The sequence below is a fragment of the Chanodichthys erythropterus genome, chromosome 14 (genome assembly GCF_024489055.1).
Source record: "Chanodichthys erythropterus isolate Z2021 chromosome 14, ASM2448905v1, whole genome shotgun sequence".
NCBI classification, from domain to species: domain Eukaryota; kingdom Metazoa; phylum Chordata; class Actinopteri; order Cypriniformes; family Xenocyprididae; genus Chanodichthys; species Chanodichthys erythropterus.
The window spans coordinates 20016429-20034201 of NC_090234.1; positions in this window are offsets into that span (position 1 = coordinate 20016429).

A 17773-nucleotide genomic window follows, 5' to 3' on the forward strand; every position below is an offset into this window, starting at 1 on the left:
AGCTACAATTAACGTTAACATTAGTAAAACTGTTTTGCTTTTATATTCGGCTTCCACAAACTAATACATAAGTCAAGACAAACACTGAATTCACCAAGCATTTAACACTTAAGCTAAGTTAACTTACTAACTTTACACAACTCAAGTGGTTAAGCTAGTCGCTGAAACCTTATCTAATGTAATTTATATAAAAAACACACAAACTTAGCATTAGCTAAACACATTTTTTTTCTATAAAATGTTTTAAAGTGTAAACAGAACCCTGTTTAAATAACAACTATAACACACCGATGATTATATATTGCTTACCTACCGAAAATGCAGAGCTGGATGCTGCATTCAAACGAGTGCAATCACGTTTAATCCCCCGCCTTGGCGCCTTCAGAAAAAAATGTGTCTGCACATGCGCAGACCGGACAGTATATGGAAATTAAATGAAACGTATTTTTTTCTAATTACTTTTAATTGAATGAAATTAACTTCTTTTAAACAAGGGCAGTGAATTTGAAAATTAGTAATAAAAAATAAGTAGGGTTAAATAACACATTAAAATCAGTGAAATTAACCAGATAAAAACATGTAACATTTACAAGGGGTCAGAATCATTTTTTTCAGTGCACCAGCAGCAGCCTGAACCATTGATATAAGACAGGATGGATCCATGCTTTCATGTAGTTTATGCCAAATTCTGAATCTACCATCTGAATCAGACCAGGCAACATTTTTACAATTGTTTGTCCAATTTTGGTGAGCCCGTGTGAATTGTAGCCTCATTTTCCTGTTCTTAGCTGACAGGAGCGGCATCCGGTGTGATCTTCTGCTGCTGCAGACCATCTGCTTCAATGTTCGTCGTGTTATGTGTTCAGAGATGCTCTTCTGCAGACCTTGGTTGTAAGGAGTGGTTATTTGTGTTAGTGTTGCATTTCTGTCAGCTCAAACCAGCCTGGGCATTCTCCTCTGACCTCTGGCATCAACAAGGCATTTTCACCCATTACCTTATTCACTACTTTCCTCATGTTGGGCAATTAATACAAAGTTTAAGCAGTTTTCAGGGTCCCACGGAAAATTTTAGTTCTGGAAAATTAATGGAAATTTGTCAAATTGAAGTTCTATTTTATTAGCTAGGTATTCTTGTGTAGAGTTAAACATTCTTTTGTGTTGATTCTTTTCAATGAATCGTTCAAGAGTTATTGAAAATATGGAAACTCTTACAGTAAGACTAGAGATATTTAGTAAAAGGTTAGTTCACCCAAAAATGAAAATTGTCATTAATTGCTCATTCTCATGTCGTTCCAAACCCGTAAGACTTTCGTTCATCTTCAGAACACAAATGAAGATCTTTTTGATGAAATCTGTTAGCTTTCTGTCCCTCCATAGCACAGTTCCTCAACAAACCGTCCATACCGGCGTGATGAATACGATCCTCAACTGGATGGAACTGAAATAAATACTTTGATTGTTGCTATCCTATCAGACTTATGAACCTGATTCGTAACAAAGCACTGTTCGCCAGAGGAGAACTGGCCGCCCGACTAAGCCTGGTTTCTCCCAAGGTTTTTTTTTCTCTCCATTTTAACACTTGTTTGCCACTTGTTTGCCACCTGATGTCACCTGTTGGAGTTTTGGTTCCTTGCCGCTGTCGCCTTTGGCTTGCTTAGTTGGGGACACTTGACATTTGACTTGACATTTGATATTGAACAGTTTTCTTGACATTATTCAACAGTGCTTTGATCTGCCTGCATTGACACTATTCTTGAAGAGCTGCTGTGCAAAAAGTATGTACCAGTTATCAATGTAAAGCTGCTTTGACACAATCTGCATTGTAAAAAGCACTATATAAATAAAGGTGAATTGACTTGACTGGACTTGAAATAGACAGCTATGCGTTTACCACTTCAGAAGAGGCTTCAAAAAGTTCATAAAGAGATCGTAAAACTAATCCATATGAATCAAGCAGTTTAGTCCAAATTTTCTGAAGCGACTCAATTGCTGTATATAATGAAAATATTTAATTTAGGCTTTTATTCACATATAAAGCGTCTCTTCTGAAAATTTGGACTAAACCGCTTGATTAATATGGATTATTTTATGATCGCTTTATGAACTTTTTGAAGCCCCATGTGGTAGTTGTGTAGCTGTCAACAGAGGGGCAGAAAGCTATCAGATTTCATCAAAAAGATCTTCATTTGTGTTCTGGATAGGGTTGCACCAGCCATTCGTAAGTTCTTTCTTAAATTGACATAAAGTTAATAACATAAAGTTCACACTAGTGGCTTAGTAACTACTAGCTAGTTTGTTTTATTTACCTTCAGTGATCCTTCAAATACATGAGCAGAAGTTGTTGAAATTCCGTGAATTTCAGTTTATTCTTCATTCTGACTAATTTTGCCTTACGTAGCCAACAATAAAAACAAGTTTCCATTAAATATAATAGCCTACTACTTAATCATTATTGTTTTTAAATGTAAATAACATTCAGAAACTGTTTTTGAAAAGAAATTAATAAGGATCAATAAATAAATAGTGATAAATTGATTATGACTGATTTTTTTTACATGCATAACACGGAGTGATGGGACCGATGCATGCAGCGCGCGCCGTTTAGGACGGGTTTGTGTTGAAGAGTGGCTAACAGTAATCTTTTCACATAATGTTCTCTTTCTTAAAATGTAAGAGAGTGTAAAAGTCAGCAGCATCATATATGTGTAAAGAATGAAGTCTGTCAGGTAAAACAAGAGCTTATTGATGCAGTTCAGTCACTCTGCTATTTTATTCCAACCGTTACTCCTGATAGGAGGTTTCCATAAATATTTAATGTGTATGTAGAGTTACGCTTCAACTAAATTTAATGGTGCAACACAAAAATATTTGGTAGTGGTTAAGTTGTAACTTTCTGCCCATTAACGTCAAAACTATGTTGTAACTTACGCAAAGCTGGTACAACTGACCCCTGAAGATGAACGTAAGCCTTACAGGTTTGGAACGGCATGAGGATGAGCAATTAATGACAAAATTTTCATTTTTTGGGTGAACTAACCCTTTAAGAAAGTAGGCTAAATTTTAATGTCATGCTTCTTTTTTTTTTGTAGCACATCCACTATCCATTTGAATGACTTCAGAGAGTTTGTGACCCTGGATTAAATGGAAAGCAGCGCCTGAGGTATGAGCCCAGAGACTGATCAACAGGTCTCATGTTTAGCGTGCTACAACCCGCTGCTAGTTCTGTGTGATGTTCCTCATCATTAATGCTGTGTGTTGGTATGCAACCAGGAACAAACACTCAACACTTAAGTGTCAGGAGGAGAAACGGTGGATCACTGCCTGGTTTTACAACAGACTGGACATCTTCCAATAACTCAGCCGCTGATATCTCCACTTAGTTATGACAGCCTGTTATGTGATGTCAGATTGTAAAAATTGCTTAAATGGTTTAATGACATCTGAGAAGCAGCACTATGTCTATCTCGTCTCTCTCTCTGTCCCTGCCTTCGTCACCTCATCTCTCATTCTGCTCTCTTTCTCTAGCTTTTACTCTCTTTCTCTCGCTTTCGCCTGGTTCGTTTGACCTGATTACGCTGATTAAGTGCTGTGTGTGTGGGGGTTGCTGTTACAGCCTTGAGTTGGGAATTGTAATGGGAATATAACGATTCCCTTTCACTTAATTTCTTTACTGATTATGTTAGTACTTTTGAAGACATTCTCCTCAATAATTGGTCCTAACCTAACTATTAGGGATACAACAATATTAAAATTCTGTCCCATATCAATAATTGTTTTCATATTATGGCAGATAAAAGACTATGAATACCTAAATAGACATGGTGAGGTACAAAATATGAGAAGGACAGAAAATTGGTTGATTTAAATGTTTTTGCGTTTTCTCGCGAATATTTTGCGTACCCCTGAGAGACTTTGGGCCCTATTTTAACGATCTAAATGCAAAGTGTAAAGCGCACGGTGCAGGTGCACTCAGGGCGTGTCCAAATCCACTTTTGCTATTTTAACGACGGAAAAACGGTCCGTGCGCCGTTAAGAGCGAGATGCACTCGCGCCATGGCGGATTGCTATTTACATGGTGGAATTTGTTGGCGGAAAAGCTGAACGCTTTTCAAGCGAAGAAACCGATCTGCTCGTGCGCGAAGTTAAACGTTTAGTTAGAAGTTAAACGAAGTTACATTTTTATATTTATGTAGCCTACACAATAATATTCTTTTACACTGTAATCCTTTTGTTTTTAATATTTGACATGTTTGTGTGATGCGTATCCCTATGTGTAATAAGCAAAGTCAACGCGCACTGTGGACGCGTCCAGAGGCGCAGTTTCTACCAACGCGCTCTAACAAAAAAATACTATTTTTTTTATCAGTCTATTTTCAGCTCCTTAAAATAGCAATGCGCCGGCATTGCGCCTGAACACACCTCTTTTTTAGGCCCGCACGCCCATGGGCGCACTAACTGGCGCAAATGCATTTACTAATTTAAGGACGTGGCGCTGAACGGGAAAACGTGAATGGCGCCGGATGCAAACTAGCAAACACAGTTGCGCTGCACCATGGGTCGCATTGCGCCGGGTGTATTATAGGGCCCTTTATGTTTGCTTGCAAAATGTTTGAGTTCTTTGCAAAAAGTTTCTCAACAAAATGCAAAGGTTTTGTGAGCGAACACAAAGTATCTCAAGGAAAACGCAACCGTTTTTCGAGAGAATGCAAAGGTTTTGTAAGAGATCGCAAAGTATAATATAAGTCTCTGGTGTCCCCAGAATGTGTCTGTGAAGTTTCAGCACAAAATACCCCACAGATCATTTATTATAGCTTGTCAATTTCCCCCCTATTTTTGGTGTGAGCAAAAACACACTTTTTTTTGTATGTGTCCCTTTAAATGCAAATGAGCTGCTGCTCCCGGCCCACTTTCCAGAAGAGGGTGAAGCTTTAACAGCTCGCGCTTCGGTTTCTCAACAACAACAAAACTGGAGAATCTCACGCAGCCAAAATGAGGATTGTCAGTATCGGTGTTCAGCCTTACATTGTTCAAACCGGAGTCGACACTGATGGAGAGACTCAGGAAGAAGTTACAACTTTTAGAATGAAACTGGACGTTCTGAATGGTTAGTGGATAAATTTATGCAGTTGCTGTGGAGTTGATTCAACTCATCAACTAGCATGTGCTGTCATGTTCATCTTTTGTTCAAATCCAGTGCAGAATAGACCCTCGTTTGTGAACTAGTCCGGCGTAAAATGACAGCATGGTAACAACACTCTACTACAACAATTCTTCCTCTTCTCTAAAGCAGCCCAACATGGCCTCACTTCCTTTGTTGTGTGTTACCAGGGGAGGGGTTTATGTAAATTTTGGGGTTTGTGATGTCACCAACCTGGGAAGAAGCTCATTGTAGTCCATAGCAGCCGTTTGTTGTAGTCCTTAAAAAGTGATTTTTGTAAAAGAAAATATCTCCCTTTGTATTGAACTTTGCTGATGTTGTTTGTGCTAAAACAGCAACATTACACACTAACTAAAGTTAAAAAAGTGGATAGGGATAATCAAGGACCCCCTTGAAAAAAAATAGTATTTTTATTTAACTATTAGGACATTTAATGGGACATGATGAATGTAATGAGTAATTAGATCCTCAAGATGGCGCCGCAGATGGCTGCCTTGGTTTGGAGCTCTTTTGACAAATGTTCTTATTCTTTTCATATTTTTATTATTATGTGTCTTGTTGTGTTTATATGTGTGCACTGAAAGCTTAATTTACTGGGAAGAATTCCTTGTGTGTACCAGCAGCACACTTTGCAATAAAGCTCTTTCTGATTCTGATTCTGACTCGATTCAAACCAGTGAGTGACTCTCGAGTTCAAGACCATTTCATTAGTACTTTTTTCACGAATTGAACTACACTGTTCGTGCTGTATGTTTCCTGTCATATTCAGCCAGAAGACATCTAATTAGCATTATTTCACATCCCCCAAAGACCCACAAAAATCTTTTCAGCAGAAAAATGGTTTGATTCCAGTGACACACTGGCCCTGATTGATGTCTTTGGCTCTCCTGGTTTTGTTCCATAACAGTTTCAGCTTTTCACAGCTCAACACTTTAGAGACTGATTGGACATCCTCCATGCTTAATGGCTACCGCCGGTCTATTCATACAAGGTGTTTCCGTGAACGGCCTTTTGGAAGAATCCATCAGGAAAATCCAAAACAAGGCGCATTGTGTGGCGGCCCCTTGTGGCCGGTGTAATTTGAACGGACAGCGACGTGAATGAGGTCCATTCTGCCGTAGCCGCTTTCATTTGGCCATGATGAATAGTGCTCTGTGGCACAGGAGACCGGTCACTCACACTGAGGATCACGCCCGGCCGGCAGAGGGCTTTTCGTGCCGTTACAGGTTATTAATCGCTGGGTCGCTTCCCTCTGGTGCTTCTTGCCAGAGATGGAGGACTTGACACGACCAAAGGTGCCATGCTGGAGGAGGGTATCGCAGTCTGGGAGCTGGGCCTTCACATTCAGCCGAGAACAAAAGGCTTTCTTGTAATAGATTGGCAGAGCTTTTCTCTATGCCTCTGCCTTCACAGGCCTCTTCTGCCTGTTTCTTTAGTAATGCTCTTGTTAGTGCACCACAGTTTCCTGACTGCTGGTTTCACTTCTGGTTTTTGGGGGGGAAAAAAGCTGTAACTTGGGCAAAAACACGCTTGGCTACTTTAGAGTGTTTCATGCAGTTAATTTGGTGACTTGTTGTGTTGTTAAAGATGTTTATTTTTTTGTGTGTACATTTTTCAAGCTGTAATCTTTAAGGTTCTCGAGTTACACTATTGTTTTTTTTTGTTTTTTTTAAAGAAATCAATACTTTTATTCATAAAGGATGCATTAAGTTGATTAAAAGTAATGATAAAGACATTTACAGAATTTTATTTTGAAAAAAAAAAAAAAATGCTGTTTGAACTTTCTATTCATCAAAGAATCCTGGGGGGAAAAGTACCATAGTTTCTACATTCATACTGGCTCAATAATTTTACTGACTCAAACTTTTGACCGATAGTGTATGTCAATGAAAAGTATGTACACTTTTAAGTTAAACCAACAACACTTTTTTTTTACAAAGTAAGTTACATGGTTGCCTTAACATTTTTAGTTCTTTGAAATAAAAAATTTGAGTTAATATAATGAAGGTGATTGGGTTAAACAACAGAAACTCAAAATATTATGTTATCTGAACCACATTATTATTGAAGTTGATTTTACAACAGAAAAAAATGTGTTAAATCATGAATATATATATATATATATATATATATATATATATATATATATATATATATATATATATATATATATATATATATATATAAGATAAAATATGGATGTGCAGTAATTAAAAATAAAATAACTTTTTCTACTCTATAAATATTCACAGGGACTGCAGCACCATTGTTTAAAATATATTACTTTAATAAAAGTTTAGTTCACCCAAAAATGAAAATTCTGTCATTAATTACTCACCCTCATGTCGTTCTACACCCATAAGACTTCTTTTCGGAACACAAATTAAGATATTTTTGATAAAATCCGATGGCTCATTGAGGCCTGCATTGCCAGCAAGATAATTAACACTTTCAGATGCCCAGAAAGCTACTAAAGACATATTTAAAACAGCTCATGTGACTACAGTGCTTCAACCTTAATGTTATGAAGTGACGAGAATACTTTTTGTGCACCAAAAAAACTAAATAACGACTTTATTCAACAATATCTAGGGATGGGTGATTTCAAAACACTGCTTCATGAAGCTTTACGAATCTTTTGTTTCGAATCAGTGGTTCGGATGTTTATCAAACTGCCAAAGTCACGCCCCCCAGTGGTGTGCCATTGAAATTTCACTTATGACGTAACGAAGCCTCGTTTACTGAAATCACATGACTTTTGTAGTTTGATACACGCTCTGAACTACTGATTCGAAACAAATGATTCGAAAAGCTTCGAAGCTTCATGAAGCAGTGTTTTGAAATCACATCCCATCACTAGATATACTAGGCACACAAAAAGTATTCTCATTGCTTTTATTTTAAGAATATCTTAATTTGTGTTCTGAAGATGAACAAAGGTCTTACGGGTGTGGAACGACATGAGGGTGAGTAATAAATTACATTATTTTCATTTTTGGGTAAACTAACCCATTAAATAAGAGACGGCAGTTAACTTTTTCTTTTAAATGTTCAAGTTTCCAACCTCCTGTGATTCTTTCCCCCTCTTAGATTCATTGGATTTGCTGATCTGAGGCCTTCAGTGGCCGTGAGCATGCAGCCGAGCGCAGAGGTTTGAGACTGAAGAATGTGGGTCATGTTTAAGTCGACTCGTGCACTGAACCCCATCTTCCCATAAAGTCTTTATGCAATCCATCTGTGGCTGTCGGAGCAAGCCTGAGCATTCTGTTTGTGTCTGCGCCGCCACCAATTACTATCCATACTCCCTCGGGGAGCCTCCATTAAACCTGGCTCTGAGATTTTACACAAAGCCAAATTTGTCCCAGTGTTTTAAAGTCCCAAATATCACAGTTGCACAGCAGCTTTGCTTTGTCTGAGAAATGAATCCGAGTTGAGTGGATCTTATCAGCATCCTTTCTTCTTATTTCCCCTCTCTCTGGTTGATATGAGTGTGATTCTCTGGGGTGAAGTCGTGCCTGCGTAAGCAGAGATGTGTGTTCTGTTTGTGGTGTTTTACTATGCAACACTGCAGGGTTTTGCATGGCATGCACGTTTATTTCTCTATTCAGCATTTCTCACATGTTTATTTAGCCGTGTAGCCATATGGCAACATATTTTTTTTTTCTTCATTTTTAGTCATCTCTACAAAAACACTGCCCTTTAATATATTTTTGGAAATAAAGGAGAATGCATTAATGTAACCAATAAAATGCACACCTCACAGTGTGTATTTTAAATGTAAAATGTAATTCGTTCCTGTGATGATGAAGTTGAATTTTCAGCATCATTACTCCAGTCTTCAATCTTACATGATCCTTCAGAAATCATTCTAATATGATGATTTGGTGCTCAAGAAACTCTTATTATTATTCATGTTGAAAACAGTACTGTAACTGCAACTTTTGATTAATTTAATGCATCCTTTCCAAATAAAAGTAGTAATCTCTTTATTAAAAAAAAAAAAAAATCTTACTGATCCTAAACTTTGTAATGGTAGTTTATATTAATATGTGAATGCATTTATTTACTTTCTGAATGCTCAAGGTCATTTACAATTAATGTAGAATAATCTACAAAGAATAACAATCAATTTAAGATAATATCTGGATGCACAGGCAATGGTGACAATAATTGTCATGTGACAATAATGTAGAATAGCATTAAAAGCACCAAGAAATAACGTCCTTCACTTACTATTTTTAAATAATTGTAGGCAGTATACAGTGTATACTGTGAAATCAGTAGCTAGTATTCTATCCAAACAGCCAAAGCTGCACTCAAGACCCTTGTTTATTTACTACTAAGTAAATCTTTGAGTTAAGAGGTTTGATGCCATAGACTTTGGCAAATTAGTTGTTCTTCCCTGGAAGCGTTCACTGCCTGGGAACTTGTAAACATGACTGTTTCCCGACGGACTGATTAAAACCTGTGTACTGGCTCCCAGAATTTGCATCATCTAGCCAGTCCAATCAGACTGGACATTTTGAGTAAGCTCTAAACCCTAAACGGTGCATGGTCATACCGTCTGAGGCCGCGGCTAGACAAGCAGAGCACAACTGTCTAACTCTGGGATACTGGCCAGGGTCTGAAGACCTCTTGCTTTCGACATTCATTCCTAGGCATCTATGCCAAGCTGCCTTTGATGGCATGGTGCTCCAGAGGGAACCAGAGATCTCCAACCCCTGCCTTCCACTGTCACTGGCTGGATCTCAACCGCAGGATCAGACAAACTGGATTGAAATAGGCAAAGACTTATTGCAGTGATTATTATGTTTCTAGAATGCTATATGTTTGGGAACAGTTCTTCTAACCCTAATTGATGGAGTGTGTAGCTTTTCTTTTCATAAACAACCATGTAGGAAGACACATCATGGCCATATTCCAGGATGACAATGTTGTCACTCAAATTGTGAAAGAATGTTTGGGAGGGAGCATGAAGAATCATTTTCACACATGCAAAGTCTTTGGGATGTGCTGGTGTAGTCTTACAGAGTGCTAGACTCTTGCATTGTCAATTCAAGATCTTGACCGAAAATTGGTGCACCACTTGATGGAAATAAATGTTGCGATGTTATTTCCATATGTGGGTCAATGACTTGACGGGTTATTTTTTGTTAAAAAAGGCCTTAATAATAATAAAAAACAAAGATATGGCATCCAAAGTATGTAAGGTAGTACAACTACATCTCTTTTATTGAATCCAAATGGTTTTAATTATATTTTGCTACATATAACGGTATTTTAAAGATTTTGAAGTGTCAAAAGGTCATTCAGTTTATCTGATTTAATGAGCCATTTCATTTGTGATTAAAATATCTTAAAATTAAATAAATGTATATATTTTTTATTCTGGCATAGTTTTATAACATCATATAATAACATAGTGCAAAATAGTATTAAAATTATGTGTAGAAGTCATTGGTTTGTTATGAGAAAGAATGTCTGTAAAAATGAATTTCATTGATGTCATTCGGAGTAACCGAAAGAGACCATTTTGGATCAAGTCATGTGGTCATATCATGTGACAGGATTTGACATCATTCAGACATCTGCAAAGGACCACATGGTCGTGAAGCAGAGTAACTAACTCTCTTTTAACTGTTTGAAAAATTCATGTTTTCACTTGCTCATACGCATGTCCCCAAACATCAGGTCATTCGGTACAACTGCTAAAACATGGAAATTGTTGTAATATTTTAAAAACTTGTACTAAATATAAATTGTTTGATTGTCCTTTTGTTAGCTAGCTAGCTAGATATCAGCCTGTTATCACTGTTTGAAAATATCGTCATTCGGTATAACCAAAAGTGTAATTCGGTAAAACAGAAATTTTGGTTAAACCAAATGACTTTTTTTGGTGACAAATTTTGTCCATCTTGTAAAAAATGACAAAAGAAGTGTTAATTGATTTATAAAAACCACATAATATCACTTTTAACACTTAATAAAACTTCAAAATGAATATCTCCATTGTTTTTTTTTTTTTTTTACACTTTTAAAAACCTTATTTGTCAATGACCCATATATAAATGTGTTTGTGTGTGTGTGTGTGTGTGTGTGTGTGTGTGTGTGTGTGTTTGTGATTTATGAGGACACAAATATGTACAATGACATGGGTATTACACTGGTATTACGACGTAAACATTAAATATGAGGACATTTCATGACTCCTCATACGTAAAATAGCTTTAAAACCATTCTAAACAATGTTTTATTAAAAATGTAAAAATGCAGAATGTTTCCTGTGATGGGTAGGTTTAGGGGTAGGGGTAGTGTAGGGGGATAGAGTGTACAGTTTGCACAGTATAAAAACCATTACGCTTATAAATTTCCTCAATAAGATAGCAAAACTAACCTGTGTGTGTGTGTGTTATGGTTAAATCCAGTTATACTATCATAAACACTGCTACGAAAATCAATAAATAATATGAAAAAGAGCATTAGTGCAATTCCATTGTTACAGTGTTGTCACATTTCCTCTGTTTTGATAAAGTTTATCAGTTAACAAAAGCAATAACCACAAGATCTAATTAACATAAAAAATACAGCAAAAAAAATCATGATGTCGAAGAAATATATTGATGTGCTTAGAGCTACTTGTGGACTACTTCAGCAGGGTAAAAAGAAGTGCTGAAGAAAACATAAAGATTATGTACTCAAAAAGCATTTTATTGGTTACGTTAATGCGTTATTATTTGATTTTTTTTTTTTTTAAGTTTGGAGTCAATAAGATTTTTAAAAGTTTTAGTTCCTTATGCTCACCAAGGCTGAATGGATTTGATCAAAAATACAGTGAAAACTGTAATATTGCAAAATATTACAAATGTGTGTGTATTTAAATGTAAAATGTAATTTTACCTGAGAAGCTGAACATAATATATATAGAGAGACAAGGGGCTTTATAATAAATATAATAAATAATTGTATTATTATTCCTATTATTATATTTATTTTTTATTTTATTTCATTTATTTATTTATTTTGTAAAAATGTCTTTGGTTTGACAATCCAATCAAATGAGTCAAGAAAGAGGTCACAGTTGGAAATGTCATTGCATTGCATTGTGGGGTACAGTATTACGCAAAGTTTGGTCTGTTGAAAAACATTTGTATTCTTGATCATTTTCTTTCCCAAAATATTGCACAATTATGACTGCTAATAGTGTGTTAAATCTATGCAAACACTGCAAGTTCATTCTCTCTATTGTCTGGTTTCAGATTGGCTCTAAATGCCACATAAAACAAATTAAAAAAAAAAAAACTGTGGTTGGTTGCCTTTAATATCAGTCAGACAGCTCCTTCCTGTCTAATGCATGTTCCTGCTCTGAATGCTCTGCAGTGTGAATCTGTCTTTCTGTGATACTGCTGGTTGTCCAACAGTATCTAGTCTCCAGCTGAGGCTGTAGTTCTTACACTCTAATTTATTTAGTCTCCTTCCAGTCCACTTCTCTTTTTTGAAAGCAACAGAGCCCGTCCCTAACAAGACTCTGCTGAGAAATGGGAAAGTGGGCGGTCAGCAGCTGGAGGCCGAGATGTCACGGCGGCTGAGCCCAGCTGGAACATCTGTCCCCTGTATTGGAGCTTCTCCGTTAGAGGATGGCTCTGCCTCTGTGTCACGCTCAACCCCCTTCGGGGAGGAGAAAAGACCCTCTGTCCCGCTGGGGGAAAGAGATGCACATCTCAGTCTTAAGTCTGAGGAGTCTTTATTCTCACATACTCTCTCCATCGCTCCCCCTCTCTCTCTCTCTCTCTGCTCAACACTCTTTGCCGCAGCTCTCAGCTGGATTTAATTTGGGAGCAGATAGCAGTTTTGTCACGTAAAGCTCTCTGTGGTCATCTGTAGTGTTGCTGTGGTTTCCACAGGGCCGAAGTCTTTTGAGATTATCTTTGTGCTGAACCGGGGGACGTGATGATGTGGGGTGGGGTGCGCAGAAGAATAGCATTTCTCCATCTGTTGTCATGGTGTTGAATTGTGTGTAGATTCCACAGTGTAGCTTGAGAGATTTGCTGTCTGTTGATAGACTTTTTTTGATTAAGGAGACACGTTCGGGGTATTTGTGTGCCCTTCAGGGGCCTTTTACTTTTATGGCTGATTTAAAAGTTGTTTCAGCTCAACTTCCTTTAAACATTTGTCTTTTTTTATTGTATTTTGGGACCGTTTGCCTCTTCTTTTTCGGTAAAACACTAGAGAAAAGAAAAGATATTATGGGATAGAGAGAGAGAGGGCAAATAGGATCAGGATAGAATGCAGACTGCAGATTATTGCAAAAATCATAATCCCTTATCAGTTTTTGTTTTGCAATAATGACTGGCTGACTTTTTTTTTTTTTTTACATAAATCTTGACAAAAAATACTATATATAAATATATAAATATATATATATATATATATATATATATATATATATCAGTGGCGAGCAGTGACTTTTTAACCGGGTATGCTGTGTGGTGCGTCATGTAATTAAATGTGGCCAATAGAGTTACGTTGAATGGGTTTATAGCTAATATGCGAGACGCTCACGTTCTCTCTAGACATTGTTAGTTTACCCATTTGCTTGCTCATGACAAATAGAAACACAGTGAAAAGTATTTCTAATATGTTGGAACTTTTATTGAGAGTAGCCCATATTTACCTGTGGGGAGGTGCCTTCACAAGCATCTGTAAGAGCTTTTGTGACGTTTGAGTCGACGGAGGCTCAAAATGCGAAAGGTGTGTTTGCAAAATATGCTGTATTTTTGTAATCCGCTAGGTGCCGCTAGCACCTAGGACACAGATCTAAATCTGTGCCACAAGTACCTTTTAAATTAATTATTAAAAATAAGTAAAACAATTAGTAGCCTATTAAAAATAAAAAAATAAAATATAAGTAGGCTAAAATAAATAAAACTATCAGTAGGCTTTCAAAAAATCAGTTCTTCTATCAGTTCTTTAAAAAAAGTTGAAATTATGCAAACGCAAAAACTATATCGATTAACATCCTTAAACTATTTCTAAGTTTTCATAAAAAATCTCTATGGAGAAAATGAAATACTATGAAAATAGTTTTAGTTATGATTTTTTCCCCCCATTTGACTTAGAAGTCTAGTTAGTTTTGTATCAAATACAATGTGATTTTCGGTGATCGAGATCTGGCAGTAGCTATTTTTTCCTCTTGGGCGGGCGGTCCGCTCATAGCTTATCCTGCCCATGTAATTTGCAAAAGCTGCTGCAGATCACCTTACCCGGAAGTCTCCGTAACTGGACAGTTACATACGCATTACCAATCATGTAGGCTTTATGATACACCTCAAACAAGGGATTTAATAGTAATTTATAACGTTAATATTAGTTGCCGAGTCCACAAATGGCTTGGGTATGCAGAGCATTCGCAGTTTATATGGACCTCACGCCACTGAGATATATATACACACACACACACACATATATATATATATATATATATATGTACATGAGCAATATCACATTCGTAGCTGTGCAATATGGCTGTATATTAGCACAGCTGCGATTTGTCCGTAGGCACGAGGCCGCGTGCCGTAGGTAATCACAGTGTGCTGATATACAGCCATATCGCACAGCTACGAGTGTAATATTGTGTTTATACAACAGTTCGACGGCACGAGTGTGTAAATAAATAATAAATAACAAAGGAGTGTCCTTAAAGGGATAGGGATAGTTCGTTGTTTGTCACTGGATTCTCTGTTTGTTTTATTTATTTTGTATGGACTGTTTCTCTGGAGTTTGACCATTGCCTGTTTGGATTACGTTTTGGATTACCCTTTAATAAACTAAGCTGCACATGGATCTTACTCTCTTGTCTCTGTGCAACCCGTGACAGAACGAACCACCACCAAAGACAGAAACAACTCAGTATAAATAGACAGACACTAATAACATAATACAAAACAGGTGTGTGCAATGAAGTGATCATGAGATAATGAGTCCGGCAGTGCGTTATGGGTAATGTAGTTCATGGGGTGAAAACAAGAGTCCAGGATGGAGTGCCCTCTAGTGACTGATACGGGCACTCTCACTGACGGTCGTGACAGTGTGTCCACCAGAACGTTTTTAGCCAGCTGAAAACGCTAGGCGCTCTGCTGAAAATGCCTATCTGTGAGCGCTTGAGAGCGCTTCTGCAGCGCAGCGTTTTTTTTCCGTTGAGACGCTTTGTTGGCTATGATACGGAATATCCGCGTCACTGTTACTTATAACTGATTTTGCAGGTAATTTGTTTCAGACTAAAAATGTTCACACAATGTGGAATTACTTGCTATTACTTATTCGGATATTAATTTCTCATACATTTTGTTTCTGTTTGTTGATGTCGTTGTACAGCAAGAATGTGACAGTTGGTCATAGTTGTATTTGTCCCACCCCTCCTCCACTCTGATTGGACGTCTGGCTAAAAAGTGACAGTGATGAGCGCAGCGTTTTACTCAAAGTTGAACATTCTTCAACTCGAGGCGACCAGTAAAAAACGCCCAGCTCTCAGCGATTGAGCGTGAAAAAGACGCCCAGCGCCTCGTTACGCTCTCGGCGTTTAAAAAACGCGGCGCTCCCACTGAAAACAATTGAAAAAGTACGCTAGCAGCTGGAAAAAACGCTTAGGTGAACACATTTAAAGGATTAGTTCACTTTCAAATCAAATTTTCCTGATAATTTACTCACCCCCATGTCATCCAAGATGTTAATGTCTTTCTTTCTTCGGTCGAAAAGAAATTAAGATTTTTTTTGATGAAAACATTCCAGGATTATTCTCCTGACAGTGGACTTCAATGGCCTCCAGACGGTTGAAGGTCAAAATTACAGTTTCAGTGCAGCTTCAAAGGGCTTTAAACGATACCAGACGAGGAATAAGGGTCTTGCGCTGTATGTCCTACCCTTTTCTATTGTACTTACGGAAAAAACGGAACTGGCGCCGCGTTTGTTCCTTAAGTTGAATAGGGAAGGCATAGGACATTCAGCGTAAACTTTTTGAAGAATACAGAAAGCGGAAGCACATGCAAGGTGATCATTTGTGTTTATAAAGCATATACAGTTGTATTTTCTTTTCGACCAAAGAAAGAAATACACGAGGTAAATGTAGCACTGGCCTGAGTTGAAGCTGTTCTCTGCGGTTATACGATCCCTGAACAGTCGCTGACGCCCAGGAGCTCACATCTCCGAAAACGTCTTAACAAATTGTAAAATAGGCACTATGATTAAATATAAGTCACATAATTCAGATCTAAACAACTACATTCTCGCCTACAAAACTCTTAAAACTACAGTTTGTGGTACAACAAGTGTAGTATTCGCAAAAATTATGGCGGATTTGCTCGGCCACCATGGCGGTCACTTCAAGCGGAGTGATACAAACGGTGAAAAGGTAGGAGTGCTGTTATCACTAGAATATCGCACAGCTATCAGCCAATCAGATTCGAGAACCAGAAAGAACTGTTGTATAAATACATATACATATATACATGCATATAAATGGGCAGTAAAAAGTTTAATTGTCCTGAAAATGTACTACTACAATTTTTTATTTTTAATTTAATTTAATTTAATTTAATTTAATTTATTTATTTATTTATTTATTTATTTATTTATGTAATGCAATGTAATATAATATGTAACCTGGACATCTCTTTGTTCAATGGCCAGAAATAAATATTGTTAAGTGTTTATTTGCCCTGCCAGTGCTGGCATGCTCTATTTCACTTTTTTACTTGTATATTTACTTGTTCATTTGTTAGCAGCTCTTTAAAATTCATTAGATATATCCTGTGCTTATGGGTCCAGTGCTTGAATGGCCTCTCTTGAATATGAGCCTTTAATAAGAGGCGTCTTTAATCCCTCACAGCCAGCGTTCAGCTTCTTGAGGCCATTAGGGGTTTAAACTAATGTTACACATCACAGAGGTTGATAGATTGGTCTGCAAGGCTCCCGCTCAAATCAAATATGACCCTGGCTCATTTAGACTGACTCCAATTATGAATGGAGCGAATTAATTCAGTGATACTTTACCTAATGAAATGTGATTCATATGGTTGTTTTAAGGCAGCGTTGGGACATAAATCAATGGCTCATCCACCTGATTGACTGTTTGTAAAACGGGCTGTGACCTCCCACTCATGTACGAAAATGTGTTTGGAATTGCTGTAGGTTTCCGCCTTATTCCGTCATAAAATATGGATGTTCCTCTGCACTCCGGCATGTGATTTACTGAGCTCTTCGCAGCATGAACATGCACCTTTGCAGTGAAACCGAGCTTAAGGTAAAGTAGGACATCTTTCCAAGCCTCTATAGCAGTCTGATCTTGAAAATGGATCCAATTTGACAACTGAGCTTTTTTAGTGCCGAGTGCTGTTCCTGCAGAAGCTCATTGCTGTGTTTGTTTGCTGTAACAGATGTTTGATCTGTAATACAGCATCATTAGAGTGACATTACAAAAAGCATGCAATAGAAAGATGCTTGAGTTTTTAATGCAACATCATTTCTGACACTGCTGTAGATTTCAACATTGTCTAAATAGGGACCTTGGGAAATAAGCATATGCTTTAGAAGTCTGCTGCTTCTCAGTGAGGATTGTGTGTG